Here is a 21,519-nt window from a genome sequence, read left to right on the forward strand (position 1 = left end):
GGACCTTTCTTCTCGCCCTGTTTAGAAGGGAAGCTGAGGAGAGTTAAAGACACATGGAGCATTAACAGTCGGAATAAACGACAGAGACGCGGAAACTTCCGAGGTTTCTAGAGCGGACCCGGAAATGACGACAGGGGATGCAAACCCTTCTTCCCCTTTTTGCTGCCCACGAAGCTTACCGTTAGTGGTCAAGTTTTTCTGGAAGTGGGCTTTCGCGATCGCGGGGACCAACGCCCTGAGCTTTTGTGCCCAAACGGGATCGCCAGGTTCTTTGATGCGGATCGAAAGGGGCCGGGCCCCGGAGCCTACAACCTGACCCAGGTGGGACTTGGAGAAATGTCAAGAAACCTAGGTCTGGGACTTGAGTTGGCTTCCAGGGCCCACATTCTTGCTCAGAAGAAACACATTGCAAAAATTGGGAGGTGACGGGCAGATGAAGGCACCCATGTGTCGGCGCTTCGCCTCCGGACTCCAATGCAACCTACGGACTTTTGGAAAGGAGGAAGTCGATGACTGCAGGGACTCCTCTGGTCCAGGAGCAGCCTTTTGTCTGGGCACTCCCCAGCAGAAAAGGTGCATCGGGAAGCAGCCTGGCTTGTGGATGGTAGTAAGTCACTGTTGATGGGTTGGGTACAGGGAGGGATTTAAGTTCTTGAGCGACAGGTGCTAGGGAGTTTACCTGCTCTGGATAACACTATCTTGTGGAAGACAGTCACCTGGAAAACAGAAATGGCGGGACTGTGTTGAATACACTGATGATTCTGGGCTTCAGGTGAATAGGAAATGTATAAGGTTATGGATGAGTGTGTGCTCATCGGACAGTAGCAGTGCATCTCAACCGTTGGCCTCTCAGTCCTCCTCTTCCTTAGAATCACCTCTAGAGCTTTAAAATTTCCTGGATAATGTTAATGTGCAGCCAGCGATGATGACCATTGGGCTATAGTCAAATCTAAGAGGCGCATCTCACCCTTTGTTCTGATGGACAGAAACCATTATTCTGACACCGTGCCTGTTGGAGGCCTTGTACCTTAAGTAGCACTTAATTCATGTGTGCTGGATTCGCTGGATGAAACTTACCAGCAAAGTACTGAATCTTGAATAATACAAGGAACGAGTAGAGTAAGGTAGTTCTCATTTTATCCTTATCTAATCCAAGAAATCCAGCACTGGCCGGGCACGGTGGCTCACGCCTGTAATCCCAGCACTTTGGGAGAACGAGACGGGCGGATCACGAGATTAGAAAATCGAGACCATCCTACCTAACACGGTGAAAACCCCTCTCTACTAAAAATACAAAAAATTAGCCGGGCGTGGTGGCGGGCCCCTGTAGTCCCAGCTACTCGGGAGGCTGAGGCAGGAGAATGGCGTGAACCCGGGAGGCGGAGCTTGCAGTGAGCCGAGATGGCGCCACTGCAATCCAGCCTGGGCGACAGAGCAGACTCCGTCTCAAAATAAATAAATACATACATACATACATACATACATAAATACATAAAAAAGAAAGAAATCCAGCACTATTTCTCTGTTTAAGAAGTTTTTTCTTCAACAAAAAACAAAATCCATATAAAAGGATTTTCTGACACTGCTGGGGGCTCATAGAATTCCAATGTCTAGTGTCTTTTCTGTCAGGAGTTAATGTTACAAAGTTCAGTGCTGCCCTTTTTTTGAGATGGTATCTAGCTCTGTCACTCAGGCTGGAGTGCAGTGGTGCCAACTCGGCTCACTGCATCCTCTGCTTCCCCAGTTCAAGAGATTTCCCTGCCTCGGCCTCCCAAGTAGTAGGGATTACAGGTTTGTGCCTCCACACCCAGCTACTTAGTAGAACCGAGGTTTCACCATGTTGGCCAGGCTGATCTTGAACTCCTGACCTCAAGTGATCCGCCCACCTCAGCCTCCCATATGCTGGAATTACAGTTGTGATGATCTTAAAACCTCTAATGATTTGGAAATATCCCTCCAGTGATCTTTGTTCTGTCACAGTGATTGTAATAACATTTATTGAGGAGTTATATGCCCAGTACTATTAAATGTTTTACAGATTTTGTTATTTAATCCTCACAACTCTGTTAGAGAGATTGGATATTGTTATATCCATTTTACCACAGTAAAGCTGAGGCTCAGAGGGTTTAACCTGGTAATAAGTCCAGTGTCCCACAACTAGTAAGTGGCAGAACCAAGGATTTGCATTCATGTCTGTATAACATCAAAGCCTGTTTTTCACTTTTTTTTTTTTTTTGAGACGAAGTCTTACTCTTGTCCCCCAGTCTGGAGTACAACGAAGTGATCTCGGTTCACTGCAACCTCTACCTCCTGGGTTCAAGCAATTATCCAGCCTCAGCCTCCCTAGTAGCTGGGATTACAGGTGTGTACCACTATGCCCAGCTAATTTTTTGTATTTTAAGTAGAGACAGGGTTTCACCATGTTGGCCAGGCTGGTCTCAAACTCCTGACCTCAGGTGATCTACCCACCTCAGCCTCCCAAAGTGCTGGGATTACAGGCATGAGCCACTGCACCCAACCACGTGTTTTTTACTTTTAAGTCAGTGGGACACTTCAGATTACAAGATCTGTGACCCCACACAACCATTCCATGAACTATTGGTTCAGCATATAAGAGGACCCATTTTCTGCCATTTCCTGCATGATGCCTCTAGCAAGCATTGCAATCACAAAGACCTGGGTTTTTAAAATTATTACAAAGAAAAGGAAAGCTTCCGTAGTATGTTGATTAAAGAAATGTCTCGAAAAGGGGAATGGGATATGAGAACCAGATTGCACCAAATTGACAGTTTATGAAAAAATAGTAACTAAGAATATGATACTAATTTTGACTAATTGGTTTTGAAGAGACATGGCTTTATTCATTTAAGACAAACATCTCCATCTTTGTGGAGTTTATTCTAGAGGAAAATACAGTTTCTCAGGTGATGGTATTGTGGAGAAAAAGAAATCAGAGAAGGGCAATATAGAGTAGGGTAGAGTGAGGGATGGGTGTTAGTTTTAAATAGGATGAATGTGGAAGGCTTTACCATTATTTAAGCAAAGACTAAGGAATGAGGAGTGAATCATGAGGATTCTGGGGAAGGAACATTCTAGGCAGGAAATATGCCTCGTTTTGGAAGCTATCAAGAGCCCTATAATGTTGACCAGAAATTTGTATTTTGGTACGTGACAAATACACCAGGATGATCGGAATCTAGCCAGGAAGGGGTAGAGTTCATGATAGGAAGGAAGTTGTCATTGCCTGGTAAAAACAGACTCTTAAAAGAAACCTCTTTCAGGTGGTGGCTCATGCTTGTAATCCCAGCACTTTGGGAGGCCAAGGAGGGTAGATCGTCAGGAGTTCAAGACCATCCTGGTTAACATGGTGAAAACCCATCTCTACTAAAAACAAAAATTAGCCAGTCATGGTGGCCCGTACCCGCCACTGCACTCCAGCCTGGGTGACAGAGACCCTGTCTCAGAGAAAAAAAAAGAAAAAAAGAAAAAAAGAAACCTCTTTCAAAGTAGGCTTTTAAAAGAATATTTTTAGTGACATTGAAAGTAATCTTGTATGTATGTGCTCATGGTAGAGGGAAGGAGAAGAGAAAAGCTAGTGAAAGGAGAAGAAAGCTGACTTCTGGGAATCTGCTGCAAAAAAAAAGAATGATAGAATAATTTTTTTGTTTCTGAGAGGGAGTTTGGCTCTATCACTCAGTCTGGAGTGCAGTTGTGTGATCTCGGCTCACTGCAACCTCTATCTCCAGAGATCAAACAATTCTCCTGCCTCAGCCTCCTGAGTAGCTGGGATTACAGGCGTGTGCCAATGGGCCTGGCTAATTTTTTATTTTTAGTAGAGACTGGGTTTCGCCATGTTGGCCAGGCTGGTCTTGAACTCCTGACCTCAGGTGATCTGCCTGCCTTGGCCTCCCAAAGTGCTGGGATTACAGGTGTGAGCCACCACGCCCGGCTATTTTCACTCTTACTTCTTTGTTAGGTGGCATACTTTCCATCTTTTTTTCACTTAACACTATCTCTTAAGAGATTTCTGTATTAATAGACGGTGTCTTCATTTGTATATGGATATACCATAATATATTTAAGCCATTTCCTGGTGATGAACACTTGGGCTTTACTCATTTCCTGGTGATAGACATTAGGTTGTTTCTAATCTTTCACCATTACAAACAATGCTGTGAATAACTGTGTGTATGTATCTCATATATATATACCCATATATACAATTATATATGTATATATGTACAATTAACTATATATAGCTTTATATATAAATATATACACACATAATTATATATATATACAGTTAAACATGTAACTGAAGAAACATATTTTTCCTTCATTCCCTGTATATAACACTATTACACAGAAAAATTTTGTTTTATTAAATAGCTAATGTCTGTTTTTTCCTGAAGTGTCACATTTCTTTAGGACAGATGAACATAGATTAACAATCACATTTTAGCTGGGCGCCATGGCTTACACTTGTAATCCGAATGCTGGAAGGCCAAGGCAGGTGGATTACTTGAGCTCAGGAATTTGATACCAGCCTGGGCAATGGGGCGAAACCCTGTCTCTACAAAAGAATTTAAAAATTAGCTGGGCATGGTGGTGTGTGCCTGTAGTCTCAGCTACACAGGAGGCTGAAGTGGGAGGATTGCTAGAGCCCAGGAGGTTGAGGCTGCAGTGAGCTGTGACTGCAACAGAGCCTAGACTGGGTGACAGAGCAAGGCCTTGTCTCAGGAAAAAAAAAAAAAAATTGTATTGTATGATGAGCTAACACATTGTAAACATATCTGCTCTTCCATTCATGTTTAAATTTATATTGGTCCTGCCACCTTGTTGAGCATTTTGCATTTACTTTGTATTGGGTGGTGGATTTGGATGGTGCTAATATATTGAGAGAAGGTTTATTTGCAGCTGAATTGTGCAGAAAGGACTTTTATGGGAGTTGGCCTGGGTGAGCAGAACTAGCACTAGGTTATTCCTGACTTCTTTCTCTTTTTATAGACCTGCTTTGCTCAGAAAGGGAGATCAGGAGACCAGGTGATGCTGCAGCAAATGTCAGAGTTGAGTCCTAGGTGATGTCCTGCCTTTCGAAGATCTGCGTGCTTCATGGCAGCTGCCCCAATCTCCTTCACTTGGGCTAGAGCCTGCCTAGCACACCACTAGTCACATGCATCCACTCAGGAATTGCAAGACCCTTCTATAAATGAATGAGATGTTTCTTGCCCAGCAGATTTTTCTCTTAACTGCCACTTTACACTTACCCTTCTTTCCATTCCTCTCCAACCTTATTTAAACAAGCGTAACCATCTTTTTATGAATCTTCTCACGCTTTTGTTTTTTTTTGAGACAAAGTCTTGCTCTGTCACCGAGGCTGGAGTGCAGTGTTGCAATCTCAGCTCACTACAACCTCTGCCTCCTGGGTTTAAGTGATTCTCCTGCCTCAGCCTGGTGAGTAGCTGGGACTATAGGCGCATGCCACCACACTCAGCTAATTTTTGTATTTTTACTAGGGATGGAGTTTTGCCATGTTGTCCAGGCTGGTCATACATTCCTTGTATGCATTTTTGTGCATGTGTGCTCTTCTCTTTGGAAAAGCAGGATCATAAGGTATGTTTTAAGAATATGGGATAGGTTAGGCTCGGTGGCTTATGCCTGTAATTCCAGCACTTCGGGGGAGGTTGAGGTGGGAGGATCACTTGAAGCCAGGAGTTGGAGACCAGCCAGGGCAACAAAGCAAGAATACCCAGCCCATCCCTCTTTCCCCCAACTACAAAAAATAAAAACAATTAGTGGAGTGTGATGGCCTGCACCTATAGTCCTAGCTACTCCAGAGGCTGAGGTGGAAGGTTGCTTGAGCCCAGGAGTTTGAGATTACAGTGAGCTACGATTGTGCCACTATGCTCCAGCCGGAGTGACAGAGCAAGACTCTGTCTCTTAAAAAAAAAAAAAAAAGAGAATGTGGGATGTTTGAAGATATGGTTGTGAACTGGGTAGAGTCAGGGCTTGCTCAAAACTTACCTTTTTAGGAATGAGATTTAAATATGGATCTTTTTAAAACAATTGTAATAAAATACACATAAAATTTAGCATCTTAATGGGTTTTTTTGTTTGTTTGTTTGTTTGTGTTTTTGAGACGGAGTCTTGCTGTGTTGCCAGGCTGGAGTACAGTGGCACAATCTAGGCTCACTGCAACCTCTGCCTCCTGGGTTCAATCGATTCTACTGCCTCGGCCTCCTGAGTAGCTGGGATTACAGGCACGCCCAGCTAATTTTTTTTGTATTTTTAGTAGAGACAGGGTTTCACCATGTTGGCCAGGATGGTCTCAATCTCTTGACCTTGGGATCCGCCCCCCTCGGCCTCCCAAAGTGTTGGGGTGTTGGGATTACAGGTGTGAGCCACTGCGCCCAGCCTATCTTTTTTTCTTTTTTGAGAGGGAGTCTTGCTCTGTCGCCCAGGCTGGAGTGCAGTGGCACCACCTCGGCTCACTACAAGCTCTGCCTCCCGGGTTCACACCATTCTTCTGCCTCAGCCTCCTGAGTAACTGGGACTACAGGTGCCCGCCACCACGTCTGGCTAATTTTTTGTATTTTTAGTTGAGACGGGGTTTCACCATGTTAGCCAGGATGGTCTCAATCTCCTGATCTCATGATCCACCCACCTCAGCCTCCCAAAGTGCTGGGATTACAGGCATGAGCCACCACACCTGGCCCTATCTTAATTGTTTTTAAGTGTTCAGTTCAGTGGTATTAGGTACATTCACATTGTTGTGCGACCATCGCTACCATCTATCTGCAAAACTCTTTTCATCTTATAAAATGGAAACTGTACCTATTAAGCAATAACTCCCCATTCCCCTCTCCCTTCAGCCCCTGGACATCACCATTCTGCTTTTTGTCTCTATGAATTTGACTACTCTAGGTACCTCAGATAAATGGAATCATACAGTATTCGTCTTTTTGTGACAGGCTTGTTTCACTTAGGATAATGCTGTCAAGTTTCATTCATGTTGTAGCATGTCAGTTCCCTTACTTTTTAGAGTTGAACAATATTTCACTATATGTATATACCACATTTTGTTTATCCATTCATCTGTCAATAGTCACTTGGTTTGCTTTCACCTTCTGGCTATTGTGAATAATACTGCTACGAACATGGGGTTTATAAATAAATATCTCTTTGAGATCCTGCCTTTAATTCTTTAGAGTATACCCAAAAAAGGAATTACTGGGTTATATGGTAATTCTATTTTTCATTTTTTGAAGAATTGCCATACTGTTTTCCATAGCAGCTATATTATTTTACATTCTCACCAACAGTGTACAAGGATTCCAATTTCTCTTCATCCTTGCCAACATTCATTATTTTCTGCTCGTTTTTTTTTTTTTTAAAGGTAGGTGGCCTAGTGAGTGTGAAGTGGTATCTCTTTGTGGTTTTTATTCACATTTCCCTAGTGATTAGTGATGTTGTGCATCTCTTTGCATTTGCATATCTTCGGAGAAATGCTTATTCAAGTTTTTTGTCTAGTTTTTAATTGGATTATGTTTTTTTGTTAAGTTATAAATCTTTTATTTTTAAAATGAAGACCCTTCTCTGGATCTGCTAATCTTTGTAGGGATAGTAGATAAAAGGGAAGATGTATTCAAATTTAATTCTTGAACTACTCAATGCTTCTGGGGTTTTTTGGGTGTGTGTGTAAATAAGGTAATACTTAAAAAAAAAATTATTTTCTAGGTGGACAAGGTGGAGGAGAGAGAATTCCTTGGCAGCAGCATTATGAAGAAGTGCAAGGCTAAGAAATAGCATGGTGGCCTTGACTAAGTGTATGGTGAGAGCAGGTAAGTCTGGAGAGAAAGTTTTACAGGACATGTGGGAGACTTGGACATGCATCTCCTAGCCCAATACTGTCCAATAGAACTTTATCCTGTATCTGTGTTGTCCAACACAGTAATCGCTAGCTACATGTGACTATTAAACTCTTGAGGCTGGGCACGGTGGCTCATGCCTGTAATTCCAGCACTTTTGGAGGCTGAGGTGGGCATATCCCTTGAGCTCAGGAGTTTGAGACCAGCTTGGGCAAAATGATGAAACCCTGTCTTCACAAAAAATATAAAAACTTGTCAGGCATGGTGGTATGCCCCTATAGTCCCAGCTACTTGGGAGGCTAAGGTGGGAGGATCACTTGAGCCTGGGAAGTCGAGGCATCAGTGAGCTATATTTGCACCACTGCACTCCAGTCTGGGTGACAGAGAGAGACCCTGCCTCAAAAAAAAAAAAAAAGCAAGCAAACAAAAAACAACAACAAAAACACTTGAAATGTGGCTAGTACTACTGAATTTTTATTGAATTTTAGTGGCTACTGTATAAGACAATACAAATCAACTCTAGGCAGTGGTTTCTTAACAAGCAGGTAGCATAACCAGATTATGTCTTAGATTATAGTTATAATGTGGAGAATGCATTGAACAGGGACAAGACCAAAAACAGTAAAATCAGTCAAGAGACTTTCGGAATAATCTAGGTAGGTGTGTGTAAACTTTGGTCCCTCTTTAGTTATCAGTCCTTAATTCTATTCTGTTTTCTTTCAGTTAGGATGTTTATTTGATTAGTACCATAAAGACCAAGTAACAACGATTTAAGCAAGATAAAAAATTTTCTATGTCATATAAATGTGCTGTTGAAGGGCAAACCAGAGACTTCTAGAAGCCTTTCTTCACAAAGTTCTCCAAGGGTCTGTGTTCTTCTTGCTGCTTTTGGACCTCCTGGGGATTGCCTTGTTCACATGGATGAAAGAGAATCACAGCCTGCAGGAAAGGGAAAGAAAATATTGTGACCTGGGAGCTTCCTTTTAAGCAATGACAGAATGAAAGTTGCATGCAACACTTTGGCTCACATTCTATGTTAAGCTAAAACTTGGGAGATTCTGACATCAAAGATGCCACGTATTTAGGAAAGAGTTTATAAGCATTAAGAGTGGGAACTTTTTCAGCTAAAGCTCAGCCTTTCCTGTACATCAGTGTCCTTGCATGGGGAAAGAAGAGAGCGGTGTTTGAATGGAAGGAGTGAAAGAAAACTTGTACGACATCAGAGAATCCCTGCTGTACTAGTTTGTTAATGCTGCCATAACAAAATATCATAACCGAGTGACTTAAACAACAAAAATTTGTCTCACAGTTCTGGAGGCTAGAAATCCAAAATCAAGGTTTCAGTAGAGTTGATTCCTTCTAAAGGCAATGAGGGAAAGATCTGTTCCAGCCTCTCTCCTTGGCTTGTAGATAGCCATTCTTTCCTATGTCCCTTCACATTGTCTTCTCTCTGTGTATGTCTGTATCCAAATTTTCCCTTTTTAAAAGGACACTGGCCATATTAGGATGGGTTCGATCACATCCTAATGACCTACTTTCAGCTGGCCTTGCAGTAACTCTCTAAAGGCACTGTCTCCAAATATGGGTCACATTCTGAGGTGCCAAGTTTTAGGACTGCAACATATGAATTTTGGTGGAACACAGTTCAACCCATGATATCTGCTAATAAGGGAGCTTGCAAATATGACTAATTTCTAACCAGTTTCTAACATCCCATTTGACACCAGGTAACTCCATATTTAAGGAAACCATTCATATTAACATTTAACATGGTTTTATGGCTGCCCAAAATCAATTTGTCACTCTTCTCTTTTTTGATGTTTAAAGAGCAGAGATACCAAAAGCTGAGACTCTGAACTGGATCAGTGTATTTTCAAATTTCAGGAATTCTTCTCATTAGAGAGCCTAACTTGGAAATGACCACTTACCTTTTCCAAATTTTCTTAACCCATAAATAGGTTAAGGCCAACATAAGGGAGCTAATACATCTGCTGATTGAAAGTCAGGTTATCTGAACTGCAAAAAAAATTGGGGCTTGAGTTAGATATCAAAAAAAATAAAAATGATTCACTGTGAAAAGTGGTGCAAAATTACGTTAAATATAACATTGTTGGGACAAAACAAAAATTAATTTTATTGAAATACTGACTTTTATAAGGTTTTTAGCTTGCTATTTTATTTTTTTGTTGTTGTTTCTTTGAGACAGTGTCTCGGTCTGTCCCACAGGCTGGAGTACAGTGGCACGATCTTGGCTTACTGCAACCTCTACTTCCTGGGTTCAAGTGATTCTTGTACCTCAGCCTCCCAAGGAGCTGGGATTACAGATGTGCACTACCACACCCTGCTCCTTTTTTTTTTTTTTTTTTTTCTTTTTTTGTATTTTTAGTAGAGATGGAGTTTTACCATGTTGCCCAGGCTGGTCTTGAACTCCTGGGCTCAAGCGATCCTCCCGCCTCAGCCTCCCAAAGTGCTGGGATTACAGGCTTAAGCCACTGCGCCCAGCCTAGCTTGTTCTTTTAAAAAGTATTCCCCATTTCTTGTAAATCGCTTCTTCTCTGCACAGTGGAACATTCACTTGGCTGGTTTGTAAATGGGAAGGCTCTTTCTACCAAACTCAGACCCATACTGTCAGGAGTAGCAAATGTTAACTTTCTAAATGCATTTTACCCAGGATATAAACCTATGTGCTATTCTTAAATATCTTTAAACTTTCTCAATTCTACCATTTTAATAATTTTAGAACTTATTTCCAACCTGTTTTATACACTGTTCAGCTGATACTTCACAATTAGTACTTTTGATCTAAGTGTTTTCAGGGTGAGATTCCAGATGATCCCAGTAAAGATTTTTTTGATAAGTCTTCCCATTATGTGGAAGTCATATGTTGAAGAATGCAAATCCTTCAGTGTTTAGGTTTTACTCCTGAATTAGGCAGTCTTTCAGACACCCCAGAAATAAATCCGGTTACTGCCTCTCATCTTTAAAAACCCTTCTGGTTTCTTCAGTCAGAGAACACAAATCTCCAAGTATTATCGCCAGGCTGAAATTCAGGACACAGCAACTTATTTCGGATGTTAATGCTCCTTGCTTCCCAACTTTATGCAAACGACAAAGGAAGAAAATATACAAGGACATGCTTTGGAAGTCCAAGGTGGGAGGATCACTTGAGCCCAGGAGTTCAAGACCAGCCTGGTCAACATAGTGAAACCTCATCTTTACAAAAAAATTGAACTTAGCTATGCATAGTGGCACATGCCTGTCGTCCCAGCTACTCAGGTTACTGAGGTGGGAGACTGGCTCGAGCCTAGGAGTTTGAGGCTGCAGCGAGCCATTATGGTGCAACTGCACTCCAGCCTGGGTTGACAGAGCAAGAGTCTGTCTCACAAAAAAAAAAAAAAAAAAAAAAAAGTATATTATCTATTTGGGAAATCACATTAAGAACATACACACACAAAAGAATATACTTAAGGACAAATTATAGACAAATATGTAATAGTATAAGCAGCATTTACAATGATTTCAGAATCTTTTTTAGAAAAAAGGAAAGGATACAGCAATTAAGAGAGTTCCATGCCCTCAGGTGTTATGATTTAATGTGATGGCAGACAGAGGGGATGAAGAGGAATGGACATCCTTTTTGTGAAAATACTTAGGCCTTCAAGTCAAGAAACTAGGGCTTGAAAGCCCTTGTTTTTGGACTCTAAGAATCTCATGAAAGCTGTGGACTGACTCTTCAGAAAAATATATATACACTTGATATTTTGCATGAGTTTCTTGGTGTTCATGGGTACCCTTCAGGCAAGTGAAATATATTGTCTGTCTCAAACTGCATTCTCCTTTGATTTCCTCCACCATAGTGGCTGGAGAACTAAAAATTCTTTCTTTCTCTGATTTCTTTGTAGTTGGGGTAGCATGTGACCTGGATCTGATCATTGTGATTCAAGTCAGTGTCACTGTGGGGGCTTCGGGAAACATTTTTTTAAAAGGGAGCAGCTTGGCTGCAACACTCCATCAATTCTTTGCCCTGTGCATTTTTGCCCTTCTTTCTGCCTCTCAGGAATGCAGACAGAATTCCTGGAGGAACAGCAGCTATCATACATTTGTGATGATAAAAGCCATGGAACAAAGGCAACTGAGCAAGAAGACAGAAGGAACTGGGGACGTTCTTGATAGTAGTGCCACCACTGGATGATTTACCTTGGGACCTCTTATTAAATGAGATAGTACTCTTTCCTGTTTAATCCACTGGAGTAGAATTTTCTGTTACAGTGAATCCAGTCCTAATTGATGATATTGGCTAATAAATATTAGCACCTGCTATGTCCCAGTACAGTTTAAGCATTTTATCTACTAATGTTTTAAATTTTCTCAGTGACCTTATGAGATAGGCCATAGGTTCTCAGAGTGTGGTCCCTGGACCAGCAGCATCAGCATCACCTGGAAACTTGTTAGAAATATAAATTTTAGGGCCCGGCCCTAGATACACTGAATCAGAAACTCTAGGGGTGAGGACCTAGCAGTCTGTTTAAAAAGCCGTCCATTCTATTTTGATGAATACTAAAGTTGGACAGCTACTGAGATAGGGTATTGTTACTATCCCCATTTTACAGATAAGGAGACAGCTGAATTTATGTCACTTGCCAGTGTCACACAACTAGCAAGACTGACTCCTTGAAGCCCATCACATGTAAGAACTACTTTAGAACAGTGGTCTTCAAACTTTGAAAGCATATCCTGTTGAAAAATTTTGTATCCACTTCTACATTTTTAAGTTGACATCTAAAAATTTCACATCATAAGTTTAAACAGTTGTAAAGAATGTGATTTCCAGTATATTGTGAATTATGACATTTAAAATGTGTTCCATCACTCCTCTAGATACATCCATTGGTTTCTAAAGTGTTTAGGTTTTACTCCTGAATTAGGCAGTCTTTCAGACACCCCAGAAATAAATCCAGTTACTGCCTCTCATCTTTAAAAACCCTTCTGGTTTCTTCGGTCACAGAACACAAATCTCCAAGTATTATTGCTAGGCTGAAATTCAGGACGGGACACAGAAGAATTTGATATGATGATAGTGATTTAAACCTATCATCAAATTAAAAAAAAAGAAAATTTAAAAAAAGCTTTTTTAAAAAAAATTTTTTTTAACATTAGATATTTTACATCTTTTTCTCTTTTTTTTTTTGAGACAGAGTCTCACTGTGTCGCCCAGGCTGGAGCACAGTGGCACGATCTCGGCTCATTGCAACTTCCACTTCCCAGGTTCAAGCGATTCTCCTGCTTCAGCTTCCTGAGTAGCTGGGATTACAGGCATACACCACCATGCCCAGTTAATTTTTGTATTTTTAGTAGAGACAGGGTTTCATCATGTTGGCTAGGCTGGTCTTGAGCTCCTGACCTCAAGTGATCTGCCCACCTTGGCCTTCCAAAGTACAAGGATTACAGGCATGAGACACTGAGCCCGGCCATCTTTCTCTTTTTTACTTGAACTCAGATTTTTATTCCTCCATTCCTCTCTCTCTCTTTCTTTTTTTTTCTTTTTTTGAGACAGTCTCACTCTGTCACCCAGGCTGGAGTGCAGTGGCACGATCTTGGCTCACTGCAGCCTCCACCTCCCAGATTCCAGCGATTCTCCTGCCTCAGCCTCCTGAGCAGCTGGGACTACAGGCGCGTGCCACCATTCCCTGCTAATTTTTTTGTATTTTTAGTAGAGACGGGGTTTCACCATGTTGGTCAGGCTGGTCTCGAACTCCTGACCTCGTGGTCTGCCTGCCTTAGCCTCCCAAAGTGCTGGGATTACAGGCATGACCCACTGTGCCCGGCCAAACTTGCTTTCTATTTGAGGAAATAGAAGCAATCAGAAGACATTTTTCACACATTCTCAATACCTCATCCATGTACTTAAACATGCATATATTCTGCTTTTCTTTTCTTTTCTTTTTTGAGATGGAATTTTGCTCCTGTTGCCCAGGCTGGAGTGCAATGCCATGATCTCCGCTCACTGCAACCTTCGCCTCCCAGATTCTCCTGCCTCAGCCTCCTGAGTAGCTGGGATTACAGGGATGTGCTACCATGCCCGGCTAATTTTTTTTGTATTATTAGTGGAGACAGGGTTTCATCATGTTGACCAGGCTGGTCTTGAACTTTTGACCTCAGGTGATCTGCCTGCCTCAAACTCCCAAAGTGCAGGGATTACAGGCATGAGCCACTGCGCCTGGGCTTCCATCCATTCTTTCTTGAACCTTCCTCTCCAGTCAGGCTTTTTGTCCCTAGCACTCCTCTAAAAAAGATTTTATCAAGGTCATAGTGACCTTTGCTTTGCTGAACCAGTGATAGATTTTCACGTCTCACCTTTTTTTATTATTATTTTTATTATGTAGAGATGGAGTCTTATATTGCTCAGGTTTCGAACTCCTAACCTCAAGCCATCCTCTCACCTTGGCCTCTCAAAGTGCTGGGATCACAGGTGTGAGCCACAACACCTGGTCATGTCTTATCTTAACCTGCCCGATTGATAACCTTTGACGCAGTTAGACATTTTCTCCTTGAAATATTTTCTTCTCTTGGCTTCTGCTATACCACTCTCTTTAAAAAAAAAAAAAAAAAAAAAAAAATTCTTTTCTTGTATCTTCAAGAAAATCAAAGAAACCAAGGTACACCACTCTCATTTGAGCTCTTCCTGCTTCACTGGCTAATCCTTCCTAGTCCTCTTTGCTGGGTACTTTTCATCTCTGGACCTCTAAATAATGGAAAGCCTTAGAGTTAAGTCCTAGAATCACTTCTCTCCTTGGTTTACACTTATGCCCTGGGTGATCCCATTCACTCTTATGGTTTTAATTCTCATGTATTATGTATATTTCCCAAATTTTTACTCCTTTTACTCGTAGCCTGGACCTCTTCCCTGATGACCATGCTATTTTGTATAGTTACTAACATCTTTAGATATCTGATCAGCATGTCAGATGTAACGTGTAAAATCAAACTTCTCTAACTCCCTTCTTGTACATTCTATTTGCCTCTGTTATGGTCTTACCCGTATTAGTAAGCAGCAACTCAGTCTTTACAGATTTGGATCCAAAATCCTTGAGGCCATTCTTGACTCTTGTCTCTCATATCCCATGTCTAATCCATCATTAAGTCCAATAGCTCTCCCTGCAAAGTAAACCCACAGGGTAAGACTTCTCTTGCCTTTCACTGCTAAGAACATATTCCAGGCCAGGCGTGGTGGCTCACACCTGTAATCCCAGCACTGTAGGAGGGTGAGGCAGGAGGATCGCTTGGGCTAACAGGGTGAAACCCCGTCTCTACTAAGTATAAAAATTAGCTGGGCATAGTGGCACATTCCTGTGATCCCAGTTACTTGGGAGTCTGAGGCAGGAGAATTGCTCGAACCCGCGAGGCAGAGGTTGAAGTGGGCCAAGATCACGCCACTGTACTCCAGCCTGGGCAACAGAGCCAGACTGTCTCAAGGAAAAAAAAAAAAAGGCCGGGCGCGGTGGCTCAAGCCTGTAATCCCAGCACTTTGGGAGGCCGAGGCGGGCGGATCACAAGGTCAGGAGATCGAGACCATCCTGGCTAACACGGTGAAACCCCGTCTCTACTAAAAATACAAAAAACTAACCGGGCGAGGTAGCGCGCGCCTGTAGTCCCAGCTACTCGGGAGGCTGAGGCAGGAGAATGGCGTAAACCCAGGAGGCGGAGCTTGCAGTGACCCGAGATCGCGCCACTGCACTCCAGCCTGGGGGACAGAGCAAGACTCCGTCTCAAAAAAAAAAAAAAAAAAAAAAAAAGGCATGTTCTAAACCACCATTGTCTCATATTACAGCATTATGGTAAAATTTTACTGAGTTTCCTGCTTAAATTAATCCTAGGTTCGTAGTCCAATCCTAACATGGCAACTGAGTGAATCCATAAAAATGTAAATTAGATAATGTCATTCCTCTGCTCAAACCCTCCAAAGTCTTTTCAAAATAAAATATTCCTTAGTGCAGGCGGGGCGTGGTGGTTTACGCCTGTAATCCCAGCACTTTGGGAGGCCGAGGCAGGCAGATCACAAGGTCAGGAGATCGAGACCATCCTGGCTAACATGGTGAAACCCTGTCTCTACTAAAAATACAAAAAAAATTAGCCAGGCGTGATGGCAGGTACTTGTTGTCCCAGCTACTCAGGAGGCTGAGGCAGGAGAATGGCGTGAACCCGGGAGGTGGAGCTTGCAGTGAGCCCAGATCACGCCACTGCACTCCAGCCTGGGCAACACAGCGAGACTCTGTCTAAAAAAAAAAAAATTAAATAGATAAATAAAATAAATAAATAAGTAAATAAAATATTCCTTAGCACTGCTTACAGGGTCCTACACAATCTGGTTCCTGCCAGCTTCTTTACTCTAGCACCCTCCTTCAGTCCACTCCAGCTGTAATGCAGGCCTTCCTGCTTGCTTCTGCCTCTAGGTCTTTGGATGAGGTTTTCCCAGATATCTGCTCAGTTCAGTCTCCTACTTTCTTAGGTCTCTGCTCAAATGTGGCATTATAAGATCATTCCTGACCATCTTATATTAAATAGTTAACACTATGGCTACTTTCTGGTCCCACCTCCAGCCTGTTCCATTGTTCTCTATTTGTCTGTTTACTGTCTACATCCATAAGAATGCAAGTACTACGAGAATGGGGACTGTCTCTGATTTAGTTAGGAAGTCAAAACATTCACAGAGGAAAAGATAAATATATGAAGTGATACATGATTGACTGTGAAATTGGGCAGTCAATCACAGTCATATGTGTTCACACAAAGTGAGCTGTTTGGGCACTGTGGTTGAGTAAGCTTCTAGCCCAAGCTTGGGCCTTGAAGGGTAGATTTATACTGGCCATTGGAGAGACTGAAGAGGAAGGAGCTAGTAGATGGACATGTGCTCTGGCAAAGGTTTGTGCCACTCTGGGGATGTGTCTAAATAGTAACCATATTTCTTTTGCAAACCAGCATCAGGTACTTAGAACAATGTAAGCACTGTGGACACATAGTAGGTGCTCAAAACATGTTTATTTACTGTATGAATGAAGGATATTTGGATGGTACTTAGTGGGCAGTGGAATAGAAAGTTTAAAATGGAGCCCATTCCAGAAAATCTTGCCTATATAGGATTTGGGAAGCAATGTGATGACCTTTTTTGGCAAAGAGGTTGAATTATAGAAAGGAAGTAGACAAATAAAATTGGAAAGATAGACTGAGGCTAGAATAAGGAAGGGCTTGGATATTACCCCAAGGATTATATTTAGAGGTAATCAAAAGGAGTTAGGGGAGTTTCAAGCTGGGGAAGGGCCTGATAAACTTATTTGGGGGAGGTGCTGTTAATCTGGAGTCTAGAATTGTGGGGATAATTACTAGGGTCAGTTAAAAGACAATGTAACAGAACTTAAGGCGTGACACATTATGGGCATGCAGTAAGTATTTGTTAAATGAGTAAGGAGTTAAACTGTAGAGAGGATATTGGGGCTTGAATGGAAGACTTAAGAGAGTTTTAGAAACGAGGGATCATTAGGAATTGTTTTTGAAGGGTGAGAAGTAAATATGGAGAATTTAAAGAAACTCCTCCCTTTTCCCCAACTTTCTTCTTAGGCGATGCTTCTTCATGAGTGGTACAGGATGAAGAAACTGAGCAGTGCCATGATCCTTATCTGTAATTTCCTGGCTGCCACTCTGCTTTGGTGGTCTTCCTTCATCTCTTCCTGGGTAGAAATAGAACTGCCTGGAGATCCCAATGTTCTTGTCAGTGTACTTTTCATGGACTGCAGTGGTAAGATGGTGTGTTGAATGCCCAAACACAAGTCAAGTAAGTCCTGGATTTAAAAAGGGAGGGCTAAATGTCATTACTAACCTTAGCCTCGTTACTCCTTCCCCTTATTTCCCTCACAACTACTTCTTCCTGCTGACATCCACCAAACTTCACTATGTGACCTTTAGAACTGGGGAACTCCGAAAACCAGAGATAGCCCTGAAAAGAACTTACACCTCTCTCTCTCTCTCTTTAGCCAACTTCATACTGGGTGGAATTTCTATGATTAGTGCCCTTCTCCTCTCATTCTGCTTGAAATTTTTGTTGCTGACCTTCCTTCAATTATTCCCTGAGACCCAGAAACGGTATATTTTCTGTGCATCCATCTGCATTGTCACAGGTAAACAGAGGCAGGAATAATTCCGAATGTCTTGGCCTTGGGGTGAGGGTGGAAGAGGCTTAATTAGCCTCTTAAAAAATTTTCAGGAGGGTACAAGGGAAAAGGAAAAGCTAGGAGAAAAAATGGTCTGAAAGGAGGGAGAAGAAGAATGAGGGGAGGTGATGAAATAATTTGGTTCTCTGATCATAATACTACAGTTAAATCTTTTAAGTATTGATAAGCTAATTAGCAGATTGATCTCTCCCTCCTTTTTTTGGGTTGACAGGTACTTTTGTGTTCTTCTCCTTACTTATGCACTATATACAAATTTTGGAAGTAAGTTGGGGACCTGACCCAACAAAAGTCACTTCTAAGTTTCCTTACTTCATAAATCCATTCAGCTATGCTCTATTTCTGCTATCTGGTGAGTGATCATTGGATTCTGTGAGGCCGAAGAGGGAGAGTTAACCTCCCAGGAAGTGGATAAAGCTACTTTCTTTGGTTTTTCTTTTCCTTTTCTGTAAAGTTCTCAAATATGTGGAAGCTATAGCAACACCCAGTCATGTAACCTACCCCTTTTTGTCTTTGATTTCTGATCATGAATGCTCATTCAAGACTTCTTTGTTTTGTTTTGTTTTGAGACAGGGTGTTGCTCTGTTGCCCAAGCTGGGAGCTGGGATGCAGTGGCACTGTCTCAGCTCACTGCAAACTTTGCCTCCTGGGTTCAAGTGATTCTCCTGCCTCAGCCTCCTGAGTAGCTGGAATTACAGGCAGCGCCAACAAGCCTGGCTAATTTTTTTTGTATTTTTAGTAGAGACGAGGTTTCAGCATATTGGTCAGGCTGGTCTTGAACTCCTGACCTCAGGTGATCTGCCCACCTTGGCATCTCAGAGTGTTGGGATTACAGGAGTGAGCCACCATGTCCAGCCATACATGACTTCTTATTGTTCAGTGATCTATTTTTTAAAATATATCCTTCTCCAAAAAAAAGGCAAAAAAAAAGAAAAAAAAAAATCCTTTCTTGATTTTTTTTCCCTGCACTTCACTTTTACCACCTAAACACCAGAAGAGGGATTGGGAAGCAATCCCTGTGCACCAAACATACCTTGAACAAGGGATAGAATCCAGAGAATGGGAAAGAATTGTTTCCTTTTCTTGACTACAGAAAAAGTCTGAAGACATTCTATCAGACCAACTGCATGATGCGTGAGGCCAGTGCAAAATGAAAATACAGAGTCTCTTGTTCAAAAATTATTAACAATCTCCAGATGGTGATAGCAGAGCATTGAACCAAGTGTGGGGCTCTTCTGGGTGCAGGGCCATTTGCAACTGTAGAAGTTAACATGCCCATGAAGCCAGTTTGGACAACATCTTTAGAGTGGTGATAAGAATTTACATGAGTAACTCACACTTTAGTGCCTGAACTCTTAAGCTATTTGAAAATTAGCGATTGCCATCATGAATCATCAATATAATTACTGTTTTCTAGGAGCCCTCTGCCTTTGCAATTCCTGGTGCTGTGGAGCTGTCAGAGTTTTAACATCTCAACCAAGCCACATGGATACTATTTCCTCAGAAAAGACAAAATTGATTCAAGCAGAAGAGTGAACTCACTGAAGAGGACTCTCCACCCATAACTGGGGATGCCTCAGCCACTCACACTTACTCCAAGATTAGTGTCACTGATTATGGAAAGAATTGACTTCTTCCCCTGGTCCTGCTCATTTTTCTAGAGCCAGGACCATAAATGTGTTTCATGGCAGAGAAAAGTGAAGAGGGGTGGGATTGTGTGTGTTGAGAGAGAAGCAGATAGGCAATCTTATGCTTTGGCTCCTAGATTATGCAGGTGCCTATTTTCTATCATCTCCATAAATCTACCCTTACTGAGCTTCCTATTTGGCAGGGATATTTTGTTGTCTATAACAGAACTCCTCCTCTGTCTGTAAAGTTTAGGTTTTGATAAAAATCCTTTTCCCTCCAGAAATGTTGTGATTGGTAGTTTTTTCCCCAGTGTTACTGCAGCAAGTGGCGGTGGTGGGCACAGAATCTCTCTTTGGTGAAGAGGTCTTCCTCACTGTGGTATCTGGTCATCTGATGTTAGCAGAAGGGCAATAATCATTTGGTTCTACTACATATGGACACCATTGCTGTGGAAAAGTACAGCATGAGAATCCTAGAGACCAAATTTAAACAGCTGATCTGGAAGTTTTATGCTCAAGACTAGAATGAAATATTGCCTGTACCACTGAGACTAGCTAACAGGTGTTTGATTGATTAAAGCGTTGATCAGATGATGTGGTTTCTTAGATACTTGAGAAATGAATGCTGGCTGGGTGCGGTGGCTCATGCCTGTAATCCCAGCACTTTGGGAGGCAAAGGTGGGCGGATCACCTGAGGTTAGGAGTTCAAGGTTATCTTGGGCAACATGGTGAAATCTCATCTCTACTAAAAATACAAAAAAATTAGCTGGGGATAGTGGCATGCACCTGTAGTCCCAGCTACTCAGGAGGCTGAGGCAGGAGAATAGCTTGAACCTGGGAGGTAGAGATTGCAGTGAGCCGAGATCATGCCACTCTGCACTCCAGCCAGGGCAACAGAGTGATATCCATCTCAAAAAACAAACGAACAATAAAAAACAAACAAAAAAGAAATGAATGTCTAGGGTTAGGTGCTATGGCTCATGCCTGTAATCCCAGCACTTAAGGAGACATCGCTGGGCAGATCACTTGAGGTTAGGAGTTGGAGACCAGCTGGACAACATGGCAAAACCCTGTCTCTACTAAAAATACAAAAATTAGCCAGGTTTGGTGGCCCACACCCATTGGTAGGTTGAGGCATGAGAGTCACTTGAACCTGTTGAACCTGGGAGGTGGAGGTTGCAGTGAGCCAAGATCATGCCACTACAGGTGAGCCTGGGTGACAGAGCAAGACTCTGTCTCAAAAAAAAAAAAAAAGAAAAAAAAAAGAGAGCGAGAAAGAAAGAAATAAGTGTCTAGAATATTTTAAAGGCTATGGAAATAAAGCAGGAACATTTTCATGGAAGGCAGCTTATAAAGGATGAGGATGGTTTTCTCTTTAGGGGTAAAGGAACTAATAAGCACTTACTATTTATCAGGCACTATGTGACATACCGTGTGTGTGTGTGTGTGTGTGTGTGTGTGTGTATGTATGTCTTTCCTCACAATTCTTTTATAGGGTAAGGGTTAGTACAATGAAGATGTTGTAGCTTAGAGAGAGGAAGTGGCAAAACCAGAATTGGAAGACAAGACTGTTGGGCTCCAAGGTCCATGCACTTTTCCCTTTTGAAGGTCTTAGGTAAGGAGTAGACCCATTTGGATAGGCCCAAACTAACAGTCTATCTCCAGAGTCCTTGTCCTAAATTCTTTACCCCACTGCCTTCTAAGAGCAAGTTCATCTTTTTACCAGGGAGTAGCCACCTTCAGAAGAATTCTCCTGTCTACATAACCAAATTAATAGAATCCTGGTAAATCAACTGGAATGTT

At 42.1% G+C, this 21,519-nt stretch overlaps 1 long non-coding RNA gene across 2 annotated transcripts; it reads left to right on the forward strand.

The window, feature by feature from the left end:
* Positions 1-123: 123 nt before the first annotated feature.
* Positions 124-20,000, forward strand: LOC140708841 (uncharacterized). 2 transcript variants are annotated; one of them, XR_012089074.1, is made up of 5 exons: positions 124-607; positions 7,738-7,841; positions 17,481-17,694; positions 17,894-18,037; positions 19,506-20,000. It is a non-coding gene; the product is annotated as an uncharacterized lncRNA (long non-coding RNA). The 2 variants fall into 2 exon arrangements; XR_012089075.1 differs by having other exon boundaries at positions 17,481-17,658.
* Positions 20,001-21,519: the final 1,519 nt, after the last annotated feature.

Source organism: Chlorocebus sabaeus, chromosome 17 (assembly GCF_047675955.1).
Source record: "Chlorocebus sabaeus isolate Y175 chromosome 17, mChlSab1.0.hap1, whole genome shotgun sequence".
In the NCBI taxonomy this organism is placed as follows: domain Eukaryota; kingdom Metazoa; phylum Chordata; class Mammalia; order Primates; family Cercopithecidae; genus Chlorocebus; species Chlorocebus sabaeus.